Below are 26837 nucleotides of genomic sequence, written 5' to 3' on the forward strand. Positions count from 1 at the left end.
GAATGATAACCTACTGTAAGAAACAAAGATTTCTTGAGGTTGGATGATCACCTTACAAGATTGGAAGTGAGCTAGCAAACTTGAAAGTATTCTTGATTTTATGAAACTAGAACTTTTGGAATTTATGAAGAACACTTAGAACTTGAAGATAGAACTTGAGAGAGATTAATTAGATGAAGAAAATTGAAGAATGAAAGTGTTTGTAGGTGTTTTTGGTCGTTGGTGTATGGATTAGATATAAAGGATATGTTATTTTGTTTTCATGTAAATAAGTCATGAATGATTACTCATATTTTTGTAATTTTATGAGATATTTCATGCTAGTTGCCAAATGATGGTTCCCACATGTGTTAGGTGACTCACATGGGCTGCTAAGATCTGATCATTGGAGTGTATATACCAATAGTACATAAATCTAAAAGCTGTGTATTGTACGAGTACGAATACGGGTGCATACGAGTAGAATTGTTGATGAAACTGAACGAGGATGTAATTGTAAGCATTTTTGTTAAGTAGAAGTATTTTGATAAGTGTCTTGAAGTCTTTCAAAAGTGTATGAATAAATATTAAAACACTACATGTATATACATTTTAACTGAGTCGTTAAGTCATCGTTAGTCGTTACATGTAAATGTTGTTTTGAAACCTTTAGGTTAACGATCTTGTTGAATGTTGTTAACCCATTGTTTATTATAACAAATGAGATATTAAATTGTTATATTATCATGATATTATGATATATAATATATCTCAGTATGATGTATATACAGTTAAATGTCGTTACAACGATAATCGTTACATATATGTCTCGTTTCGAAATCATTAAGTTAGTAGTCTTATTTTTACATATGTATTTCATTGTTAATACACTTAATAATATATTTACTTATCATTTAACATAATTAACCAAGTGTATCAATATCTTAATATGATTCATATGTACCTAGTAAGACGTTGTTATAACGATAATCGTTATATATATCGTTTTCGAGTTTCTTAAATTAATAGTCTCATTTTTATGTATATAACTCATTGTTAAAATACCTAATGAGATACATACTTATAATAAAAACATGTTAACTATATATATATACATATATATGTCATCGTATAGTTTTTACAAGTTTTAACGTTCGTGAATCACCGGTCAACTTGGGGGTCAATTGTCTATATGAAACATATTTCAATTAATCAAGTCTTAACAAGTTTGATTGCTTAACATGTTGGAAACATTTAATCATGTAAATATCAATCTCAATTAATATATATAAACATGGAAAAGTTCGGGTCACTACAGTAAGTACAAGAAGTTTGATGCATAATATCATTTATAGAACAAAACAAATTTATTTAATGATTAATAAATTCAGTACCATTGTTGGTATTATTTTCCGTATAGCGGATGAAAGTATTAAATAATCCAAGTATAATTAGATTATTCAATCTTAGTTATAAACTTGTTATTTCTTATTTTAACTTGAAATGTTTGATGTTAGGACCTTTGATGTTAAGATTTTATACTGGAAAAGGATCAGCTGTGCAGTTGTTAGAAGCTTATGAGGACTAAAGTTGTACAAGATTGGAAGCTTATAGTTGGGCTGAAGTTTAATTTATAGGCTAATTTATTCATTGGCTTTCTTATGATTTTAGGCTTGTATTATGACCCAAGTATCATGTGATCCAGTTGCCATCTGAATATATCCATCTCTCGATGGATTTCTGGAGATATCATCATATTTTTATCATCTGCATTCTCTCTCGTTTACATTAATTAGGGTTTGACAGTATTTTCCCAAGATCAATTCTCTTGAATCTTGGTTGATAGTTTCAAATTGATTCTCTGTAATTGTTTCCGCTATTGTACAATTTCATCTTGTTAGAGATTGTAACTGTGATTTGGATTCAGTTGATGTTCTGTGGTATTGTTGACTATCAAGGTTAATTTCGTTGTGTAAATTTGTTCATGGTATCAGAGCGATCGATTGCTTGATCGTTTGGTGAATTCTGTTTGTGATTTGATTCGAAGACCTAAAATTAGGGTTTTCTGTTCTTCGTGTTTGATTTGTCAGATCTGATTTAGATTTGATAGATCTGGTATCTTTCGGTTACGATTAACTCTTGGGATTACACACAAGGCCGATTGTTCATATTTTGAAGTTGTTGATTCTTACAAACCCTAATTTGTAAAATTAGGGTTTCCTGGTGATTGCTTCTTTCTTTTTCTTCCGCTGTTTTACTCTTACAAAGCAATCACTATAAGTTTTCTCTTCTCCTACTCACCAATTGGTAACTGGTGATATCGCAATCTTTTTCTTCCCTATTCTGCTATATGTGCAGTTTGTGGTTTGAAGAGTTAACTTGTGTGTTTTTTACATCAAGTTCTTTAAACTCTTCACTTTCATTCTTTATTTCTGTTCAATATGAGTGATGAAGGTGGAGAAACCTTGATCCGCAAACTTGATTTTGCTGATCCATTGTATCTTCACCCTAGTAACATTAGTAGCACACCTCTGATTAATATCAAATTAACTGGAACTGAAAACTATAGAGTCTGGTCTTGTGCCATGATTTTAGCTCTTGAAACAAAAAATAAAAAAGATTTTATTGATAAAACTATTGAAAAAGATACAGATGATGATGTTTTAAGTAAACGATGGGATAGATGCAATTCAATTGTTCTATCTTAGATTTTAACCTCAAATTCAGAGGAACTTTATCTTAGTCAAATTTTCTCTAAGGTTGCATCAGAGGTGTGTGATGAGTTAAAGGAGACTTATAACAAAGTAGATGGATCTATTGTGTTTAACTTAAACCATAAAATAAATTCTTCAACACAAAGTAGTGGTTCTATTTCTGAGTACTATCACAAATTAAACTCTTTGTGGAAACAGTATGATGCAATGGTTGAATTACCAAATTGTTCTTGTGATGCAAATAAAGAATTTCAAAAACATTATGATTTGATAAAATTGATGCAATTTTTAATAGGTTTAGATATTCATATCAACCAGTTAGAACAAATCTCTTAACACAGGATCCTCTACCTTCAGTTAAGTCTGCTTTTGCTGTTATTTCAAGGGAAGAATCTCATAGATCTTCCTCAAGTATTACTGTTAATAAAATTCAGACTTCATCTGCTTTTAATTCTAAAATTCAATATCATAATCTTGGTATTAATAGTAATAATGTGTCTAAGTGTAACAATAATAGGGGTCCAAATCCTAATCTTAAATGCACAAAATGTAATAAACTTGGACACACAATTGACAGATGTTTTGAGATAATTGGGTATCCTACCAGTTTTAACATGTAAGATCCTGTCTCCAGCTAAGTGGGACGCCGTCCAAAATAGAGGACGTCGTCCAATTGTGAAGGACTGGACGCCGTCCAGGATGCTGGACGCCGTCCAGATGAACTGGCAGACCAGCTGTTTTGCTTTTGGATATTTTAAAGGGGTAGTTTGGTCTTTTGACTTGTTGGACGAATTTAAGACCACAAGATAAGTTTTAGGAGCCTCATTCACTCCACTTTCAACCACCTCATCCTTCCACTTTAAATTCTAGAGAGAGAGAGAGAGGAGAGTTCTAGAGTGAGAGAGCTCAAATCAAGGAGGAAGAATGTTGATTCGGGTCAAAGTGCGTGTTTTAAATTTGTTCATCTATCCACTAGCTACGTTTTAGTTGTAGTGGTATGCTCTAATCTTGATTTCCTTACTTTAATTTGTATAAGGGTTAGGGTTTGGGTAAATGGTGAACATAAAACTCATATTTGGTGATTTTGGGTGTTCCTGGGTGAGATTGAGTCATAAGGACTCAATAACAACTAACCTAGGGTTTCAAAGTGTTAATTGGTGTTTATGAGTCTTAATTGGTTAGTTAATTACTAGCACACCTAGATATTAAGTAAATGGGTGTTAGTTGGGTTAGTGGAAGACCCGAAATAGGTGTGTTCATTTTAAAATGGTCAAATGGGTAATGATTGACCTAATTGGGAAAGATGGGTATGAAATACCCCAATTTTGTGCTAGTTAGTGATGTTGGACCTTAATCACTAGCTTTTAGTGATTTTTGATGGTCTTGACCTTAAATGGACGGTTTTGGTGTAAATGGATTATTTAATGCACTAAAGTCATTAAATGCACATGAGTAAATTGTTGGTGTTTAGTCCAACTAGTTTGTGTGTTGATTGAGTACTTATTGTATTAGGTACTTTTCTTTGAAGCTTGCGGAAGTATAAAACCGTCACCAAATCGTTAAGGTGAGTGGAATAATTATATGCGTAGGTATATAATGTATTTATTTGTTGTAGCGTGAGATGTGAAGTGTCGATGTGCTAAGACACCACGTTTCACGTGACGAGTGAAGCATCGAGGTGTTAAGATGCCACTCGGGGTGAAGCATCGAGGTGTTAAGATGCCACCTAGGCGTGAAGGGTCGAGGTGCTAAAACGTCACTATGTAATATAACGGGTGAAGTGTCGAGGTGTTAAGACACCACCCGGGGGTGAAGTATCGAGGTGTTAAGATGCCACCCGGGGGTTAGTGATACGAGGTGCTAAGTACACTAATGGATGTTATGAACTCCGATGGCCTTTCGCGCGCGCCATTCCCTTGAACGATTGGTTAACCATGGTTTTGTGTTGTAAGTGTAGCGTATTAACATGTTTGGATTATATGCTAATTTTTGTGCTAGCACGTGGTATTGAAGATTTAGCGTTATACTTTGAGATGGTATGCTATTTAGTTTGCTAGCGTATGTGTGGTAATTGTGTAAGTGTTTGCAAGTAAGTATATTATATATGTACGTGTATAATTATTGCATTCACTAAGCGTTTTGCTTACCCTCTCGTTGTTTACTCTTTTTTTAGGTTCCGGCGTGGACAAGGTTAAGGGTGTTACGTTTGGATTAGTGGCCTCCCGCTTGTTTTGGATAGGGGATGCTTTTGGGAAGTTTGACTTTTGAAGTTGACCGAGATTGTGGGTAGTTTATGTGACGACCCGGAAATTTCCGACCAAATTTAAACTTAATCTTAATATGATTTTGACATGACAAGAAAAATCTATAATGTTGAGTCTTGAAAACTTTGAACTGTGTTCATGTATACATTTGACTTTGACTATTACCGACGATTCACGAACAATCATTTTTATAAATAAATGTGTGTATATATAAATGTACATATATATAATTATATGTATAAACATAAATATATGTGTATATATAATAATGTAAAATGATAAAATGCTAATCATTCAGTAGAATTGGATATGTAAAATAATGTATAATATAATTAGGTTGTTATTAAGATAAATCCGTAAATATGATTTTTATACATAAATATTATTATAAGTATATTATATCTAATATAAATTTGTATTATTATTAATAGTAACATTTAAATTTGTATTAATAATAATATTATATCTAATATAAATTATATGTATATAAAAATTCGATATATATAAGTGATAATATTAATATTAATACTATTATAATATTAATATCATTTGTATTATTAACATTACTAAATTTATTATTATTGTAGTATTAATATTATCATATTACTAATCATCATTTATTATTATTAGTCTTTGTCAATAATACTATTATTAATAATATAATTAGAAGTATTATTAATAGTATTGATATAATTATACTAGTTAATCTTCAAAATTAAGAATTAGATATACATACAGATATATATAAATACTTACATATATAAACATATATATATATAAAATATACATATATAAACATATATATATATATAAAATACATATATATATATTTAAGCATAATATACATGTACATATATATCTACGATTATATACCTATGTAAAAATGGAAAATAAGTATTCAGTTCCCTATCTTAATCAAACTGTTTCACAAATTGATTTATTATTATAAACTCGTACGAATTGATTCCCATCTGGCATATAACAAACAAATCAGAATAAAGGTCGTGATCTTTTTAAATATCCTTCTGTTCCAGATGGTACAAATTGTCGAACCAATCCAACTACAAAACAAACCATAATTGATACGATTTAGCTGTAATATTATTACTTAAACTTTATTTAAATCACAACTAATACAATGAGAATGAAAATAGAAAGAAAACCAGTGACAACCCATCGAATCATCATCACTTTTACTACTTTAATCGATCATCTCCTGCAACCGTGAACCAAAGCCACCACCCTAAATTGATTAGCCACCTATCTCTCTCTTATTTTGTTCGATAACCTTCATCAAACGCCCTTAAAGCGAGATTATTTCTGCTCTAGTCTTCGACCTGAACAATTGCAGCCATAAAACCCTTCATGAACACCTTAGATGTCGGTTGTTCGAAATACACCATCAACAAATGTCACCTGATTCTTTCTTCCACTCTCCTATCTCTTCTTCCTCCTTCTTCATGGGAAACCTCCATAACCGCAATCCTAACCTTCATTAAATATTATCATCACCATTCGATGACTACCTTTCGACAGCAATTGAAACCGAACCACCATTGCTACTACTGCTATCGTTTGTTTCCTGCTACTGCTTGTCTATTTTCTGTTTTAGCTAGTAACCATACTCCACAACCATCATCTCTCTATCTCTCCCTCTCCCTCATATTTTTCTGTTCTAATTCGTTTCTAAGATTATTTTAAACCGAGCCCCACAAAAGCAATACAATGATAATGATTAATAAACAATGAGTGCTGTATGAGCTGTTAAAGTTCGATTAAAAAAAAAGAGAAAGAAAACTAACATAAAAACCCTACCTGTTACCCACAGCTTTTTATATATATATATATATTTTTTCAATCGAGCATAGTAGGGAGATATAAACTGAAATGTCCCGTTCATATTGATTATAAACGTTCCATATTAATTGATTTCGTCACGAGGTTTTGACCTCTATATGAGATGTTTTTCAAAGACTGCATTCATTTTTAAAATAACCATAACCTTTATTTTATCGATAAAGGTTTAAAAAGCATTACGTAGATTATCAAATAATGATAATCTAAAATATACTGTTTACACACGACCATTACATAATGGTTTACAATAAGAATATATTACATCAAAAATAAGTTTCTTGAATGCAGTATTTACACAATATCATACAAGCATGGACTCCAAATTTTGTCCTTATTTTAGTATGCAACAGCGGAAGCTCTTAATAATCACCTGAGAATAAACATGCTTAAAACGTCAACAAAAATGTTGGTGAGTTATAGGTTTAACCTATATATTATCAAATCATAATAATAGACCACAAGATTTCATATTTCAATATACATCCCATTCATAGAGATAAAAATCATTCATATGGTTTGAACACCTGGTAACCGACATTAACAAGATGCATATAAGAATATCCCCATCATTCCGGGACATCCATCGGACATGATATAAAAACTTGAAGTACTAAAGCATCCGCTACAACGGATGGGGTTTGTTGAGCCCAATAGATCTATCTTTAGGATTCGCGTTAATTAGTAGACTGGTTTACTAATTCTTAGGTTACCAAGTAAAAAGGGGCATATTCGGCTTCGATCGTTCAACCATAGAAAGTAGTTTCATGTACTTGTGTCTATTTTGTAAAACATTTAAAAAACTGCATGTATTCTCATCCCAAAAATATTAGATTTTAAAAATGGGACTATAACTCACTTTCACAGATTTACTTCATCGGGAAGTAAGACTTGGCCACTGGTCGATTCACGAACCTATAACAAATATGTACATTTATATCAAAGTATGTTCAAAATATATTTACAACATTTTTTAATACGTTTTACTGTTTTAAGTTTATTAAGTCAGCTGTCCTCGTTAGTAACCTACAACTAGTTGTCCACAATTAGATTGTCACACCCCCAAATTGGGCCTGGGGTATTTGTGACTAATTATATCAAATCACATTTGTATAAACGAGAACGACTCTATATGAGATGTTTTATTGAGTTTTGCAGCGGAAGATAAATAGATTACATTGTATTTAGAACATTAAATGTCTTTAATTGATATGATATGTAATGAAGACTCCAAGTATAGCAAGCAATCATCATCAAAGCAGCAGATATACAGCGGAAGCAATACTTAAGTACCTGAGAATAAACATGCTTAAAAATTCAACACGAGGTTGAGTGAGTTCATAGGTTTGTCATAAATAATGATTTCAGTAATAGTGTTAGACCACAAGATTTGTTTTCATAAGTAGATCACTCAGATCCAGTCAAGTTGATCTCCCGCAGGATCAAAAAGTTATGCCAGTGCGTGATATTTAGACTAAACGTTGTTTGCCCCGTGACAAGTTGTTCTGTCCTTGTCGTTTAATTTCATTATCAAGTAATACAAAGACTTAGTTAAATGTATCGGGGACGTTACTACCGATAGGCCTATCCCCAATAATTAAGAATGCCGCAGCAATTAAAAATATCATTGTAGGGACTTAGTCGGATATAGCCGGGTATAGCATAGTTTAATAGTTGGTACTGATATTTAGACTAGACTTTCAAATTTGCCTCGTAAGAAGTTATCGTTTATACTTGTCGGTTGGGGACTTGCTGGTCATAGCCCAACATATCACAGTTTAATAGTTGGTACTTGTATTTAGACTAGACTTTCAAGTTTGCCCCGTAACAAGTTATCGTTTATACTTGTCAGTTGGGGATTTGCTGGTCATAGCCCAACATATCACAATTTAATAGTTGATACGTGTAAAATAGTTATAAAAGTTGCGCATGTATTCTCAGCCCAAAAATGTAAAGAGTAAAAGGGATCATATGAAACTCACATTAAATAGCAGTTGAAGTATTCCACGCAAGAAGGAAAGTAAAGCAAGTAAGTGATCTGGATATCAACCTTGAGGTATAACGTTTGATTAGTTAATGTCTAAATTGACATAAAGTATGTTTATTAATATAGCAACTATGTTGACAGTGACGGTTTTCGAGAAAAGTTCCTATTTCTCAAAAGTTTCTATTTTTGGAAACCTACTATTTATGAAAAACTTCCACTTATAGTAAGCTTCTAGTTTAAGAATGTTCGGGTTATAATTCTTAACAAAGATGTTGTACAATCTCGCCCAAACTTCGTCGCTAACATGCAAGTCACTCGAATGATCTATTGTTACCGAGCGGCCCAGGATCTCTTGACCAGAATCTATGTCTTGGCATTCGAGATTCACAAGCGTCCCATAATGGTAACAAGGATCACCTAAGGCCACAAGTAGCGGTGATGTTTGTAGTCTTTGTACGCTATCTTTAATTATAACCTTCACGTTAGGTGCGTATATACATATATATTCATTAATTCGATTTTAATTATAAGTCCTATATATTAATTCATAAAAATACTTTTATAATTTTTAGTAACATATATTACTAATTATAACATGTTATTTATTTTAATTTTAATTGCATATAATTTATAACATTATTTACATGTTTCGGTAAAAAATAATAAACCGAAGTAAATAGTAAATAGTAAAAAGTAAAAAGTAAAAAGTAAGAAAAAAATACTTACTAGTAGTAATTCTTGAAAGAGAGAACGAGAGAAATTTTGGTGTGAGTTTGAATGAGAAATGAGGGGTATTTATACTTGAAAAAATTAGGTAAAAAGAATAAAATAATTAAAAGAAAAAGAAATATTTTAATTTTTAATGGGATTTTAAAATTCAAAAGTATTAAATGTTAGGTCATGGGATAATGCACACAATAAAATAATAAAAGTAGTTTTCCATTATAATTTTTAATTAAAAAGTAATTTATTTATTTATTTATTTATTTTATTAAAAAAATCATTTATTTTAAGGATTTTTTTATATATATTTTTTTAAAATAAACAAATTGATTTACTACTTTTCCAAGAATATTTGTCAATATTTTTTTATATTCATAATAACAATACTGATAATAAAGATATTAATTATTGATATCTTGTTTAAAAAGGATATTAATAATAATAATATTAATATATCAAATTAATGCGTAATTATTTACAAATAATTGTTCGTGAATCGTCAGAATTAGTCGAGGTTAAATGAAATCATATAAAGATTTTTGTTTAAATTTTGCCGGAAATTTAAGGGTTGTCACAGTATCCCCCTGTTAATAGAAATTTCGTCCCAAAATTTAGTTGTTGCCATCAGTCGGCGTTGTTTGTAAACAGGTGAGGATATTTTCATTTTATTCGATTTTCTCGTTCCCAGGTATACTCGGGGCCTTGCGTGAATTTCAACGGATAGAATATTGTTTTGTTTTAAGAGTTTAAGTCTTACGATTTATAAATTCTACGAAGTGCATTTTATTGTTAATGCGGAGGTTATCTAAAGGATTTAATCAAGAGTGTCATTGATCAGGTTTTCTCAGAAAGAGATGATGGTGCTATATAAGCATGAAATGTGTTATGAATAGTAGTGAGCTTATTTAAACCTTGAGCATTTATGCCACAATATTAGGGTAGATAAAACAGAGAGGAGTTAATGAAAATCATGGTCATGATATTTGATAGAGATCGTCATTGTTTACAACAAGGATATCTTAATGAGGTATATGAGTTGAAAATAGAGTTTTATCAACATTGGGTAATATGGATGAAACGATTTGATTATAAGAAGAGTATAAACGAAGCTATCGTAAAAGATTGAAATGAGGAAATTAAATGTTCGCCTTAACTTTTGATATAGTTAAAGTTGATTTCCGGAATTTAAGGGATTTAAAGAAATCTTCATAATCTTTAGAAGATTTGATTCTCCGGTAATTAAGGAAATTAGGATTTTCTTTAATTAAATGCGGTGAATTGCCTCGATTTCTGTGTCTAGAATTTTGCTATAAATTAGCTTCTTTCGTTTCATTATCTTCTCCACTTCTATACTTTCTTTCCTCAATTCATACTTCCAAAATATTTGTTAATATGCGCAATCCAGTTCTTGTTCTTGACCTTATATTGGTTATCGCCACAATCTTCCTTCTTTTCCAACTCCCACCAGAGGAGTCTGTTTACTTCTATTATGCTCTAGGATTTATTGTGTTTTTAATTCTCCCGTGTCTTTATATTGCTATACGCATTGATATACACGGTTTGTAATTTCGGTATCGTTATCGGGCTTTATATTTTCCCTTATATGTCGAAGCTCTTTGCCTTTTTATTCTCCTCTCGACTCTAAGTAAAGCAAGTAATGGTCCAGAATTTGTAGGTATGAAGTTTCGAATGATCATAATATATAAAGTAGAAAGGAAAGGTAATAGTATGATTTGATTTGTCAAATTACCAGAATATTCGGAAAAGACCGAATCATCAAGAAAAATATTTTCTTGATATGTTTAGAGTTTAAATAGAATGTAAGAGTCGTGTAACATGGCAAATGATGATTATAAAGTCTATGAATCATCATCTTCCATTAAAAATTTAGCATGACTTACTGTAATATAATCACGTTGGCCTGACGTCATTATATTATACTAACTCATGCTTCAATTCCCAACACTTCTTCAAAACATTTATAATTTAAACTTGAATTTTACATAATATAGAAACTAAAACAGTTTCCTTTATTATGTAACAAAGATATCGCAAAGAGATAATTTATTGCGGACAAGAATAGTTATGAAGATATCTTCAGAAACATCGAGGATATTTATGACGAAAGATACGATGATATCTTAGAATTTTCTAAGATCAAATGATAATGAGGAAAGTTCTTCTGTAAGGATTTAAGATAAGTAAGGAGCAGGGTAATTGCTAATGATTTCAGCAGATACTGAATCATCTAGATTCTTTGAATACAGGTTTAGTCCTTGAGATTTGTCCACAGCTTCCTTCATGTTTTGCTCAATCCGTCTTTCAATACCAGATTTTCTTTTGAGCTTTTCCAATGCACAATTCTTTATTATCAAGCTTCTGGTCATTAAGACCATCTACGGCCTTTGCTGCTTCATCAGCATTATTAGGGTTAACGAATCTGAATCATTGGTTATAGTTCTAAGGTGTTTTCAAGAATTTTGAAGAATGTACAATGTAACATATTAATATGAGATATAAATATTTTTCGGGTATTACCTACCCGTTAAAATATTTTCACCATCAACAGTTTGTACAACAGAATATTTAATTACAATCTTTATGATAATATACGTACATATATATTTTCCTTAGATGTAATCATGGATTTAATGAGTTAATATAATATTAAACTCATTTGATTTGAGGTTGGAACAAGAATAAATAATCTCCAAAAACTTTTAGAAACTACATATTCTCTGCAGAGTATTTCTTCAAGGTAGTTATGAATCAATACTTCTTCGTTTGTTGTTACTGGTATTCTTTGGTGTCTATGGTGCGTATGATGTTGATGCTCGTGGCATAGACTGTGATGTTGAGGCTTGTGATGCGGATGTTGTTGTTGATGAAGCTGATGGTGCTGATGCTGTTGCTGATACTGATGCAACTGCTGGTGCTTATAATGCTTGCTGTGTTGATGATGTTGGCGGTACTGTTGAGGCTGTTGCTGATTCTGGTAGTGTCGTCGGCGCTGGTGATTTTGACGATACTGCTGGTGGTGTTACGGTTGCTGTTGGTATTGCTTGTGTTGTTGGTGATGTTGGTGATGTTGGTGGTACTGATGGTACTGCTGGTTATGCTGCTGGTGCTGCTGATGCTTGTAGATATCGCACCATATTCTCCAGAGCCACCACTCGAGCGCGAAGCTCGTTGACTTCTTCTATTATTCGGGGATGATTGGCGGTTGGAACAAGGGGGTGAATAAGATCTAGAATCTTCGATATTATATATTCGTGACGGGATACCCTGGAAAGAAGAGAGAAAATGGTGTTTCGGACTGGTTCACCGGTAAGCGCTTCAGGTTCTTCGCCAAGAGGTGAATTCGGTTGGTGGAAAAGATCACCTTCTTCTTGCCTCCATTGATTGAGTCGGCTACGAACCCATCCCCAATTCATCCAGAATAGATGATGGCTGATTAGTTCGTTTGTTCCGGTTACGCTGCCGTTGGAGCTCGAGGAGTTCGAGAAATTCATATTATGTGTTTGGAATAGGGTTTGATAAGAAATGGGTATTGAATACTGAATGATATATTCGTCTCCTTGAATACGTATTTATAGCAAAAAGATTTCCGTGATTTACGGAGGAAATTTAGGAAAAGTTGTAGACAAAGTTTACTGGGATAGATATGATAAGCTATAATAAGATATGCTGTGTCTATATTCCAATAATGGCAGTATGACATGTCGAGATCATAAAATGATAAGTATGTAATCTGATAATCTTTCGACTAAAGACTTTCAATTTGTAATGGCCTATTCAGGTCTAGGGGCTTGAGCTATAGGATCCTTTAAATCGGTAATCCAAACCCTTCCATTCTAGAGTTTCGTAGACGCCATTCGTCAAGAAAATTCAATGATCAAAAATAACGAGAAATCAAAGATTTTGAAAGTAATGAATATGAATAGTAGAGATTTCAAGAATCATTGATAACATTTCATGTAATACATATGTAATACACAAAACCATGATAGATGACAAAGGAATGTCGAGAATTTCAGAAATCATGGTGTCGCATTTAAATATGGTGGTGGAATTGGATAGTACTTAGGAGAATGAGCAGAGTTCTTAGATTGGCTTGGCATTCTAAGATAAGTAAAGTTTCTAAAGTATAGTGTAGCATTTAACAATTAAAGGCAATAATTCAAGGCACTATGGTCAAGGAAAGTTGTAGTCCTACATTGCTAAGGTACCTAATTGTATAAGGCACACATAAAATGCAATCCTGGTTCTCTACAACAACCTGCTCTGATACCAATCTGTCACACCCCCAAATAGGGCCTGGGGTATTTGTGACTAATTATATCAAATCACAGTTGTATAAATGAGAACGACTCTATATGAGACGTTTTATTGAGTTTTGCAGCGGAAGATAAATAGATTACATTGTATTTAGAACATTAAATGTCTTTAATTGATATGATATGTAATGAAGACTCCAAGTATAGCAAACAATCATCATCAAAACAGCAGATATACAGCGGAAGTAATACTTAAGTACCTGAGAATAAACATGCTTAAAAAGTCAACACGAGGTTGAGTGAGTTCATAGGTTTGTCATAAATAATGATTTCAGTAATAGTGTTAGACCACAAGATTTGTTTTCATAAGTAGATCACTCAGATCCAGTCAAGTTGATCTCCCGCAGGATCAAAAAGTTATGCCAGTGCGTGATATTTAGACTAAACGTTGTTTGCCCCGTGACAAGTTGTTCTGTCCTTGTCGTTTAATTTCATTATCAAGTAATACAAAGACTTAGTCAAATGTATCGGGGACGTTACTCCCGATAGGCCTATCCCCAATAATTAAAAATGCCGCAGCAATTAAAAATATCACTGTAGGGACTTAGTCGGACATAGCCGGGTATAGCATAGTTTAATAGTGTACTGATATTTAGACTAGACTTTCAAGTTTGCCTCGCAACAAGTTATCGTTTATACTTATCGGTTGGGGACTTGCTGGTCATAGCCCAACATATCACAGTTTAATAGTTATTACTTGTATTTAGACTAGACTTTCAAGTTTGTCCCGTAACAAGTTATCGTTTATACTTGTCGGTTGGGGACTTGCTGGTCATAGCCCAACATATCACAGTTTAATAGTTGATACGTGTAAAACAGTTATAGTATTCTCAGCCCAAAAATGTAAAGAATAAAAGGGATCATATGAAACTCACATTAAATAGCAGTTGAAGTATTCCACGCAAGAAGGAAAGTAAAGCAAGTAAGTGATCTGGATATCAACCTTGAGGTATAACGTTTGATTAGTTAATGTATAACTTGACATAAAGTATGTTTATTAATATAGCAACTATATTGACAGTGACGGTTTTCGAGAAAAGTTCCTATTTCTCAAAAGTTTCTATTTTTGGAAACCTACTATTTATGAAAAACTTCCACTTATAGTAAGCTTCTAGTTTAAGAATGTTCGGGTTATAATTCTTAACAAAGATGTTGTACAATCTCGCCCAAACTTCGTCGCTAACATGCAAGTCACTCGAATGATCTATTGTTACCGAGCGGCCCAGGATCTCTTGACCAGAATCTAAGTCTTGGCATTCGAGATCCACAAGCGTTCCATAATGATAACAAGGATCACCCAAGGCCACAATGTCATAACCCGTCCTTAACCATAAGAACGTGTTAGATAACGTATGATTTCATTGCGAGGTATTGACCTCTATATGCGACATTTTTAAAAGAGAAACTGCATATATTATACATTACAAACCATAACCATTATTTTTGTTACAAGCTTTAGACAATAAAAAGATGATTATCGTTTAGCGATAATCTTCGACTTACAAACTTTACATATAATGATAACAACACGATTTCGAGCATATTTTACAACACAAATCCTTGGGTATGCAGTTTTATTTTTGACACAAATATGCGTACGCAAGATCCTGCTCAAATTCAACATAATGCAGCGGAAGCTTTAGTAATCACCTGAGAATAGACATGTTTTAAAAGGTCAACATAAAGTTGGTGAGATATAGGTTTAATGCCGGCAGCAATATATATATATAGACCACAAGATTTCGTATATAAACAGTTTAATAAAAATATTCTAAGTGGTTGAGCACTTGGTAACCATACTTAACATTTAATCACGTCGCATATTCCCTTTATTATAAAATCTTACTACACCGTACCAAGTGTAGTCACGAAATGAAGTACTGTGCAACCGTTGAATACTGGTCGTCCAGTCCGGTTGGGGTTGTCAGGCCCGATAGATCTATCAACAGGATTCGCGTTTACAATACCGCTGTAAATATTAGTTACCAAGCTACAGGGAAGTATGCCAGTGGTACAACTCAACGTAGAATATATTTTTCAGTTACTTGTGTCCATAACGTAAAACATAAAATACATGTATTCTCATCCCGAAATATTTAGAGTTTAAAAGTGGGACTATATACTCACTTTCGTCTTGAAGATATATATAATTTGACTTGGTCTCCGGTTGATATCACGAACCTATCCATATATAATATATCAATGCCTTTTCTTTTTAAACAAACGTCTCATATATATACTTGTTATACTTTTAATACTTTGAATAATTCCTTAGTCCGTAGTTAGCATTTCGTTGTTAGTAATTCAATTTTAATGGTTCATTTGTAGATGTTTAATATACCCGCAATGAAATAAATAAAACCCCCAACGAAATAAATAAAACCCCATCGTATATGTATTAGTCGAGATTAATCTTGACCCACGGTACCGGTGTTGTCAAATGACGTGTTGCGTACATAAAGTACCGGTGTTGTCAAATGACGTGTTGCGTACAATCATGGGATCTTATGATTAATCTTCTCGTGTTGTTTACGGGTGATCCTGAACCATATAAAATTGAATTATAAATACATATATATAAAATATCATGTTAACTTAAAAATATGTGATTTATTTAATTTTTCCCAATTATTCCCGAAGTTAAACTAGTCTTGGATAACCAATTTTGTTTCGGTCATAGTTTCTTCGTTACAACTCCATTTTCGTTGATTCAACTTGCCATCTCCTTGGATCGAGTCCCTCTTTAAGACCATGAACTGTAAATACCTTAGTTTGTATTCAAAATCACACGGCATAGGTGAAACTTTAGTGAAACTTATGAAGTTAAACATTTTCCTTTATGTAAACAACCTTAAATGATTATTTTTCTAAAAATACTTATACTTTGAATTAGATCATGAAATTTTTAGGTGTTATCATATTCATAGTAAAAATCATTTTTCCAGAAAATAAACCTCCAATTCAAAGTTTAAGATGGTTTTTAATTATCCAACCCAAAACAGCCCCCGGTGGCACTCCGACGTCGTAAAAACAGTTTTTAAGATAATCTTTGAAAAACCAAGTTATACCTTGTTAAATTAGCATATATTTAAGTTAAATTACAGGTCTTGGAGTATTTTAAAAGTTAAGTTAGAAGGATCTATTTAGTTTGCAAACAAGTTTGAAAACATTCAAACTATGTTCTTGTTGTTAAAATTTTATACCACAAAATAAGATAGCTATATATATATGAATCGAATAAGGTTATGAACATAGATTCTACCTCAAGTTCCTTGGACAAGGTTGTTGTAAAAGAGGAGTAAGAACCTAGAACCAAAAGGGTGATGGAAGTGGATGAAAGATTGGAAGTAAGTTGGTGTTCTTGGAAGGATTTCTTGAAGTGTTTTTGTAAGGTTTTCTTATGAGGTTTAAGTGTTGTTTTTGAAGCTAAATGATGGGGAAAATGCTTGGAGATGATCAAGTATGAAGTTAAGAGTATTTTGAGAGAGAAATGGAAGTGTAAGTATGAGAAAATGGGGTGAAGAAATGGTGTGCATGCATAAAAACGTTTTTAGGTTATAAAGGAAAAAAAAGATACCTAACTTTGTTTTCTTGCTAAATAATTCAAGCTACTTGACAAATGGTTGGTTCCACATGTTTCTTAATCATTTAAGGCTGCTAAGGAGCAGATTTTTATTGGTATATACCAATAGTAAATACATCTAGAAGCTGCGTATGATACGGGTACATATACCCTAGGTATACGTATAGAAATCTTTGAGAAAACGGAACGAGGATTCAAATATAGCTATCTTTTGTAAATATACTTATATTGTTTTATGTATTTAAGTCTTTAAAAGTGATTAAATACATTACTTATACGATATATGTATAAACATTATAGGTCATAAGTATTTAAGTCAAATAACGTTACGTATGGTTATCGTTTTGAAAACTTAAGTTAGTAGTTTCAAAATATACTTATAACTTATTGTTATTAATACAAAATGAGATATTAAAACATTCTTAGGTCATGTTAAATATGTATATATACATATATATACACAAACGTATAATTATCATATATTGTATAGTTCGTGATATCATCGGTCAAACTAGACGGTCAAACGTTGTGTAAAACTCTTTTCGAAAAACATAAGTCTCAACAATTTGGATTGCTTATCATGTTGGTAAGGTTTAATTTATGTAAATATTAATCTTATAAGTATAGAATGATCGAAAAAGTGCGGGTCGTTACATTACCTCCCCGTTAAATAAATTTCGTCCCGAAATTTTAAAATTGTACCTATTTTGCGTCATCGAGAAACAAGTGTGGATACTTTTGTTTCATCTGATCCTCCCGTTCCCATGTAAACTCGGGACCTCTTCGAGCATTCCAACGAACCTTAACGATCGGTATGTTGCTCTGCTTGAGCTGTTTAACTTCACGGTCCATGATTTCGATTGGTTCTTCGACGAATTGTAGTTTCTCGTCGACATGGATTTCTTCAAGAGGAATGGTGAGGTCTTCCTTTGCAAGACACTTCTTAAGGTTCGAGACGTGAAAGGTATTATGTACTCCGGCGAGTTGTTGCGGTAACTCGAGTCGATAAGCTACCGGTCCAATGCGTTCGATGATCTTGAACGGGCCTACATATCTTGGGTTCAGTTTACCCCTTTTTCCAAAATGTATCACACCTTTCCAAGGTGACACCTTTAGCATAACCATGTCACCGATCTGAAACTCTAATGGTTTCCTTCGGACATCGGCGTAGCTCTTTTGGCGACTACGGGCTGTTTTCAATCTCTCCTTGATTTGTACTATCTTCTCAGTCGTTTCGTGTATGATCTCGGGACCAGTTAAATGTCGATCTCCTACTTCATTCCAACAGATAGGAGATCTACACTTCCTTCCATACAATGCTTCGAATGGTGCAGCTTTAATGCTCGCATGATAACTATTATTATACGAGAATTCTGCTAACGGTAAATACTTATCCCATCCGTTTCCAAAATCGATCACACATGCCCTGAGCATGTCTTCAAGAGTCTGAATTGTTCTTTCACTCTACCCGTCGGTTTGCGGATGATATGCGGTACTCATATCCAGACGAGTTCCTAGTGCCTCCTGTAGTGATTGCCAGAACTTTGAGGTAAATCTACTATCACGATCAGATATAATGGAAATAGGTATTCCATGCCTTGAAACAACTTCCTTTATATACAATCGTAATAGTTTATCCATTCTATCCGTTTCCTTTATAGGCAAGAAATGTGCAGACTTGGTGAGACGATCAACAATCACCCAAATGGTGTCGTAACCCCAGGCAGTCTTTGGTAACTTCGTGATGAAATCCATGGTAATACCATCCCATTTCCATTCTGGGATTTCTGGTTGTTGAAGTAACCCTGACGGCTTCTGGTGTTCTGCTTTGACCTTGGAACAAGTTAAACATTCCCCAACATATGTTGCAACGTCTGTCTTCAAATTAGGCCACCAATAATGCGTCTTAAGATCTTGGTACATCTTTCCAACTCCAGGATGTATCGAATATCTTGTCTTATGTGCCTCGTTCAATATCAACTTCCTTAATCCACCCAACTTCGGTACCCAAATACGATTTGAAAAATATCGAGTTCCATCTTCCCGCATAACGAGTTGCTTCTCATACTTCTTCATTATCTCATTTCCTATATTTTCTTTAGTAAGTGCTTCTCGTTGAGCCTCTTTGATTTGTGAGTTGAGATTCATGCGAATTTTTATGTTCATCGCTCGAACTCGAATTGGTTCTCGTTCCTTTCTGCTTAAAGCATCAGCCACCACGTTCGCCTTCCCGGGATGATAACGAATTTCACAATCATAGTCGTTTATCAGCTCGACCCACCTACGTTGCCTCATGTTCAACTGTTTCTGATCAAAAATATGTTGAAGACTTTTATGATCAGTAAACACAGTGCATCTAACCCCATATAAGTAGTGTCTCCATATCTTCAACGCAAACACGACTGCTCCCAGTTCTAGATCATGCGTCGTATAATTCTGCTCGTGAATCTTCAATTGTCGAGATGCGTATGCAATAACTTTCTTTCGTTGCATAAGAACACAACCAAAACCTTGTCGCGAAGCGTCACAATATATTTCAAAATCATCGTTCCCTTCAGGTAACGATAAAATAGGCGCCGTAGTTAACTTCTTCTTCAGTAATTGAAATGCACTCTCCTGCTCAGAGGTCCATTCATATTTCTTCCCTTTTTGCGTTAACGCTGTCAACGGCTTAGCTATTCGGGAAAAATCTTGAATAAACCTTCTATAATAACCGGCTAAACCCAAAAATTGGCGTATCTGCATTGGTGTCTTAGGAGTCTCCCATTTTTCAATGGCTTCAATTTTTGCTGGATCAACCTGAATTCCTTTGCTACTAACAACGTGGCCAAGAAATTGCACTTCTTTCAACCAGAAAGCACACTTAGAAAATTTAGCGTATAGCTATTCTTTTCTCAACAACTCTAATATCAACCTTAAATGCTGCTCATGCTCTTGCTCACTCTTGGAATAGATAAGAATGTCATCAATGAAAACGATAACAAACTTATCTAAATACGGACTACAAACTCGATTCATGAGGTCCATGAATACAGCTGGCGCATTCGTCAATCCAAACGGCATGACCAAAAATTCGTAATGACCATAACGTGTCCGAAAAGCAGTTTTCGGAATGTCCTCTTCTTTGACACGTAGTTGATGATAGCCCGATCTTAGGTCGATTTTCGAATAAACACATGATCCCTGGAGTTGATCAAATAAGTCGTCAATTCTCGGTAGTGGATACCGATTTTTGATAGTTAACTTATTTAATTCACGATAATCTATACACATTCGGAAAGATCCGTCTTTCTTCTTGACGAATAAAATTGGAGCTCCCCACGGTGAAGTACTTGGTCGTATGAATCCACGATCCAGTAATTCTTTTAACTGACTCTGAAGTTCTTTTAACTCGGACGGTGCAAGTCTATATGGAGCACGGGCAACCGGTGCAGCTCCTGGTACAAGATCTATTTGAAATTCTACAGATCTAAATGGAGGTAATCCTGGCAACTCTTCCGGAAATACTTCAGGAAAATCTCTTGCCACAGGCACGTCATTGATGCACTTCTCTTTTTCTTTCTTTTCGACTTTATTAACATGTGCTAAGATAGCATAGCACCCTTTCTTCAAGTACTTTTGAGCTTTCAAATAACTAATGAGTTTTAGCTTTGAGTTACCCTTCTCTCCATAAATCATTACTGGCGTTTTATTCTTACGAGGAATGCGAATTGCCTTCTTGGCGCACACAACTTCGGCTCCTATTTTGGACATCCAGTCCATGCCGACTATTACATCAAAACTTCCTAATTCTACGGGTATCAAATCAATCTTAAATGTTTCTCCGGCTAAATTTATTTTACAATCACGGCAAATTTTATCGGCTTTAATTAGTTTACCATTAGCTAACTCAATCATGTACTTAGCATCTAGAGGTAATGATGAACAATTCAATTTAGTGTGAAAGTCTCTACACACGTAACTTCTATCAGCACCAGTATCAAATATAATAGATGCGGATAAGTTATTAATGGTAAACGTACCCGTAACAAGCTTCGGGTCTTCACTAGCCTCTCTAGCATTAATAACAAATGCTCTCCCACGTGCAGGTCCGATATTTTTCTCTGGATTCGGGCACTGGCTCTTATAGTGACCTTGTTTTCCACACCCATAACAAGTAATGGTAGCCAAAGCAGTTCTATTTGCATTGGTGGCAGGAGTCTTGGTACCATTTGTATTTATAACGAGAGCCCTACAATCTTCAGCAAGATGACCCTTTCGATTACATTTGTTGCATACCACATTACAGTAACCAGAGTGATGTTTGTGGCATCGGTTGCATAAAGGATTTTGTCCTTTATAACCAAAGCTTAAACCACTACCCGCACCTTGCGTGATTTCTTGTTTCTTAAAAGATTGTTGTTGGTTACCTCGATCATAATTTCCATTCCACTTTCTTTTGTTACCTGATACCTTCACATCAGTATTGGATACTTTCTTATCCATGATGACCTGATCCATTAGCTCGTTTGCCATGGTTATAGCTTCATGAATTGTCTTAGGTTTCGATGCTGTAACGTTTGCCTTGACCTTTTTGGGCAAACCATCTTTGTACATTTCAATCTTCCGTTCTTCGGTTGGAACCAATTCAGGACATAGCAAAACTAATTCCATGAATCGCTGATTGTAGTTGGTGATTTCAGTACCAATAACCTTCAGACTTCGTAACTCATCTTCCAACTTCCTAACCTCGTTCCTTGGACAATATTCGTTGATTAACATTGTTTTGAATTCTTCCCATGGAGTATCATAAGCTACATCTCCTCCTACAGCCTTCACATAATTTTTCCACCACGTGAGTGCACTATCTTGTAAAGTGCACGATGCATACTTGGTCATGTCCTTTTCAACACAACCACTGATTTTAAACACAGTATCCATCTTTTCTATCCACCGGGTTAAACCGATCGGTCCTTCTGTTCCACTGAATGATGAGGTCTTGCAAGCTTGAAAAGTTTTGTAAGTGCACCCCACACGAGGATTTGGGTTAACTGCAGCACCTCTTGCAGCCTCGACCCATAACATTCTGTCGTTCACTCGTTGATTGATGAGTTCCTGGATTTCTTGTTCCGTCATTCGGTTCAATCGCGCCATATTCTTCTATAAGAATGAAAAGAAAATAATTATTCACATGGAATATTATAGATGTAGTGTATATTTACAGTACATTATAGCTTATTAATAATATGAACCAGGTATTATTATAAAAGCCTTTTCTTCTTATTAGCGTTTTATAATTATATCTAGGGTAGTACCTACCCGTTAATGTTCATACTTAATAGCTTAGTACAGAATCAATTACTACCATCTAAATAATACTTAACCATGGAAAATTATTGCATTTCACACTTCACTATTTTACATATGCTTATCTTACATCGAACATTAAGCAAACCACACTAATAATATTATACAAAACATTATATGATCCCATGGTTTAATACGGCAGCGCATCGTTTGGTCTATTTTCTAGGACGTTTAGGTTCAAGGAATGGCCTAACGCTTATCCTAGCTGTCTGCCTATATTTTGGCGGTGGGACTGAAGAACTGGATGCCGGGATAGCACTAATAGGAATAGCGGGAATAGGGGTGGTAGTGTCTAGTGGAGTTGGTGTCACATCATCCTTACTAAACTCGGGATTTGAATTTTCTAATTCATTAGCCTTTCGTTTCTTTCCTAGTTCGAACTCGTCTTTTGTATTTTCCTGTATTTCTTCCTCGGGTTCACTTTCCTCCTCGGGTTCACTTTCCTCCTCGGGTTCACTTTCCGGGTTCTCTACAGTCGGTTCATCCGGAATTTGTGAGTCTTCCCCAAAGATATCATTTTCGTCATCGGATAGGTTAATGACTGGAACACCATCTGAAGATTCTGGTTCGGAGTCGCTGAATGTGATAACAAGTTTTGAGCCCGACATCTATCATACAACAACTAACCCATTAGTACTACATAATATTTACATATAAATTTTAACCAACAATGATAAGCAATGGTTTTTAAATCAAACCCGGTCAAAGTCCAGACTTACTAATGTATCCTAACGACTTATCAGTTAGACACACTAATGCAAACCTGGTTCGCTAAGACCACCGCTCTGATACCACATGTCATAACCCGTCCTTAACCATAAGAACGTGTTAGATAACGTATGATTTCATTGCGAGGTATTGACCTCTATATGCGACATTTTTAAAAGAGAAACTGCATATATTATACATTACAAACCATAACCATTATTTTTGTTACAAGCTTTAGACAATAAAAAGATGATTATCGTTTAGCGATAATCTTCGACTTACAAACTTTACATATAATGATAACAACACGATTTCGAGCATATTTTACAACACAAATCCTTGGGTATGCAGTTTTATTTTTGACACAAATATGCGTACGCAAGATCCTGCTCAAATTCAACATAATGCAGCGGAAGCTTTAGTAATCACCTGAGAATAGACATGTTTTAAAAGGTCAACATAAAGTTGGTGAGATATAGGTTTAATGTCGGCAGCAATATATATATATATAGACCATAAGATTTCGTATATAAACAGTTTAATAAAAATATTCTAAGTGGTTGAGCACTTGGTAACCATACTTAACATTTAATCACGTCGCATATTCCCTTTATTATAAAATCTTACTACACCGTACCAAGTGTAGTCACGAAACGAAGTACTGTGCAACCGTTGAATACTGGTCGTCCAGTCCGGTTGGGGTTGTCAGGCCCGATAGATCTATCAACAGGATTCGCGTTTACAATACCGCTGTAAATATTAGTTACCACGCTACGGGGAAGTATGCCAGTGGTACAACTCAACGTAGAATATATTTTTCAGTTACTTGTGTCCATAACATAAAACATAAAATACATGTATTCTCATCCCGAAATATTTAGAGTTTAAAAGTGGGACTATATACTCACTTTCGTCTTGAAGATATATATAATTTGACTTGGTCTCCGGTTGATATCACGAACCTATCCATATATAATATATCAATGCCTTTTCTTTTTAAACAAACGTCTCATATATATACTTGTTATACTTTTAATACTTTGAATAATTCCTTAGTCCGTAGTTAGCATTTCGTTGTTAGTAATTCAATTTTAATGGTTCATTTGTAGATGTTTAATATACCCGCAATGAAATAAATAAAACCCCCAACGAAATAAATAAAACCCCATCGTATATGTATTAGTCGAGATTAATCTTGACCCACGGTACCGGTGTTGTCAAATGACGTGTTGCGTACATAAAGTACCGGTGTTGTCAAATGACGTGTTGCGTACAATCATGGGATCTTATGATTAATCTTCTCGTGTTGTTTACGGGTGATCCTGAACCATATAAAATTGAATTATAAATACATATATATAAAATATCATGTTAACTTAAAAATATGTGATTTATTTAATTTTTCCCAATTATTCCCGAAGTTAAACTAGTCTTGGATAACCAATTTTGTTTCGGTCATAGTTTCTTCGTTACAACTCCATTTTCGTTGATTCAACTTGCCATCTCCTTGGATCGAGTCCCTCTTTAAGACCATGAACTGTAAATACCTTAGTTTGTATTCAAAATCACACGGCATAGGTGAAACTTTAGTGAAACTTATGAAGTTAAACATTTTCCTTTATGTAAACAACCTTAAATGATTATTTTTCTAAAAATACTTATACTTTGAATTAGATCATGAAATTTTTAGGTGTTATCATATTCATAGTAAAAATCATTTTTCCAGAAAATAAACCTCCAATTCAAAGTTTAAGATGGTTTTTAATTATCCAACCCAAAACAGCCCCCGGTGGCACTCCGACGTCGTAAAAACAGTTTTTAAGATAATCTTTGAAAAACCAAGTTATACCTTGTTAAATTAGCATATATTTAAGTTAAATTACAGGTCTTGGAGTATTTTAAAAGTTAAGTTAGAAGGATCTATTTAGTTTGCAAACAAGTTTGAAAACATTCAAACTATGTTCTTGTTGTTAAAATTTTATACCACAAAATAAGATAGCTATATATATATGAATCGAATAAGGTTATGAACATAGATTCTACCTCAAGTTCCTTGGACAAGGTTGTTGTAAAAGAAGAGTAAGAACCTAGAACCAAAAGGGTGATGGAAGTGGATGAAAGATTGGAAGTAAGTTGGTGTTCTTGGAAGGATTTCTTGAAGTGTTTTTGTAAGGTTTTCTTATGAGGTTTAAGTGTTGTTTTTGAAGCCAAATGATGGGGAAAATGCTTGGAGATGATCAAGTATGAAGTTAAGAGTATTTTGAGAGAGAAATGGAAGTGTAAGTATGAGAAAATGGGGTGAAGAAATGGTGTGCATGCATAAAAACGTTTTTAGGTTATAAAGGAAAAAAAAGATACCTAACTTTGTTTTCTTGCTAAATAATTCATGCTACTTGACAAATGGTTGGTTCCACATATTTCTTAATCATTTAAGGCTGCTAAGGAGCAGATTTTTATTGGTATATACCAATAGTATATACATCTAGAAGCTGCGTATGATACGGGTACATATACCCTAGGTATACGTATAGAAATCTTTGAGAAAACGGAACGAGGATTCAAATATAGCTATCTTTTGTAAATATACTTATATTGTTTTATGTATTTAAGTCTTTAAAAGTGATTAAATACATTACTTATACGATATATGTATAAACATTATAGGTCATAAGTATTTAAGTCAAATAACGTTACGTATGGTTATCGTTTTGAAAACTTAAGTTAGTAGTTTCAAAATATACTTATAACTTATTGTTATTAATACAAAATGAGATATTAAAACATTCTTAGGTCATGTTAAATATGTATATATACATATATATACACAAACGTATAATTATCATATATTGTATAGTTCGTGATATCATCGGTCAAACTAGACGGTCAAACGTTGTGTAAAACTCTTTTCGAAAAACATAAGTCTCAACAATTTGGATTGCTTATCATGTTGGTAAGGTTTAATTTATGTAAATATTAATCTTATAAGTATAGAATGATCGAAAAAGTGCGGGTCGTTACACACAAGTAGCGGTGATGTTTGTAGTCTTTGTACGCTATCTTTAATTATAACCTTCACGTTAGGTGCGTATATACATATATATTCATTAATTTGATTTTAATTATAACTCATATATATTAATTCATAAAAATACTTTTATAATTTTTAGTAACATATATTACTAATTATAACATGTTATTTATTTTAATTTTAATTGAATATAATTTATAACATTATTTACATGTTTCGATAAAAAAAAATAATAAACCGAAGTAAATAGTAAAAAGTAAAAAGTAAAAAGTAAAAAGTAAGAAAAAAAATACTTACTAGTAGTAATTCTTCAA

The sequence above is a fragment of the Rutidosis leptorrhynchoides genome, chromosome 11, assembly GCF_046630445.1.
Source record: "Rutidosis leptorrhynchoides isolate AG116_Rl617_1_P2 chromosome 11, CSIRO_AGI_Rlap_v1, whole genome shotgun sequence".
NCBI lineage: Eukaryota > Viridiplantae > Streptophyta > Magnoliopsida > Asterales > Asteraceae > Rutidosis > Rutidosis leptorrhynchoides.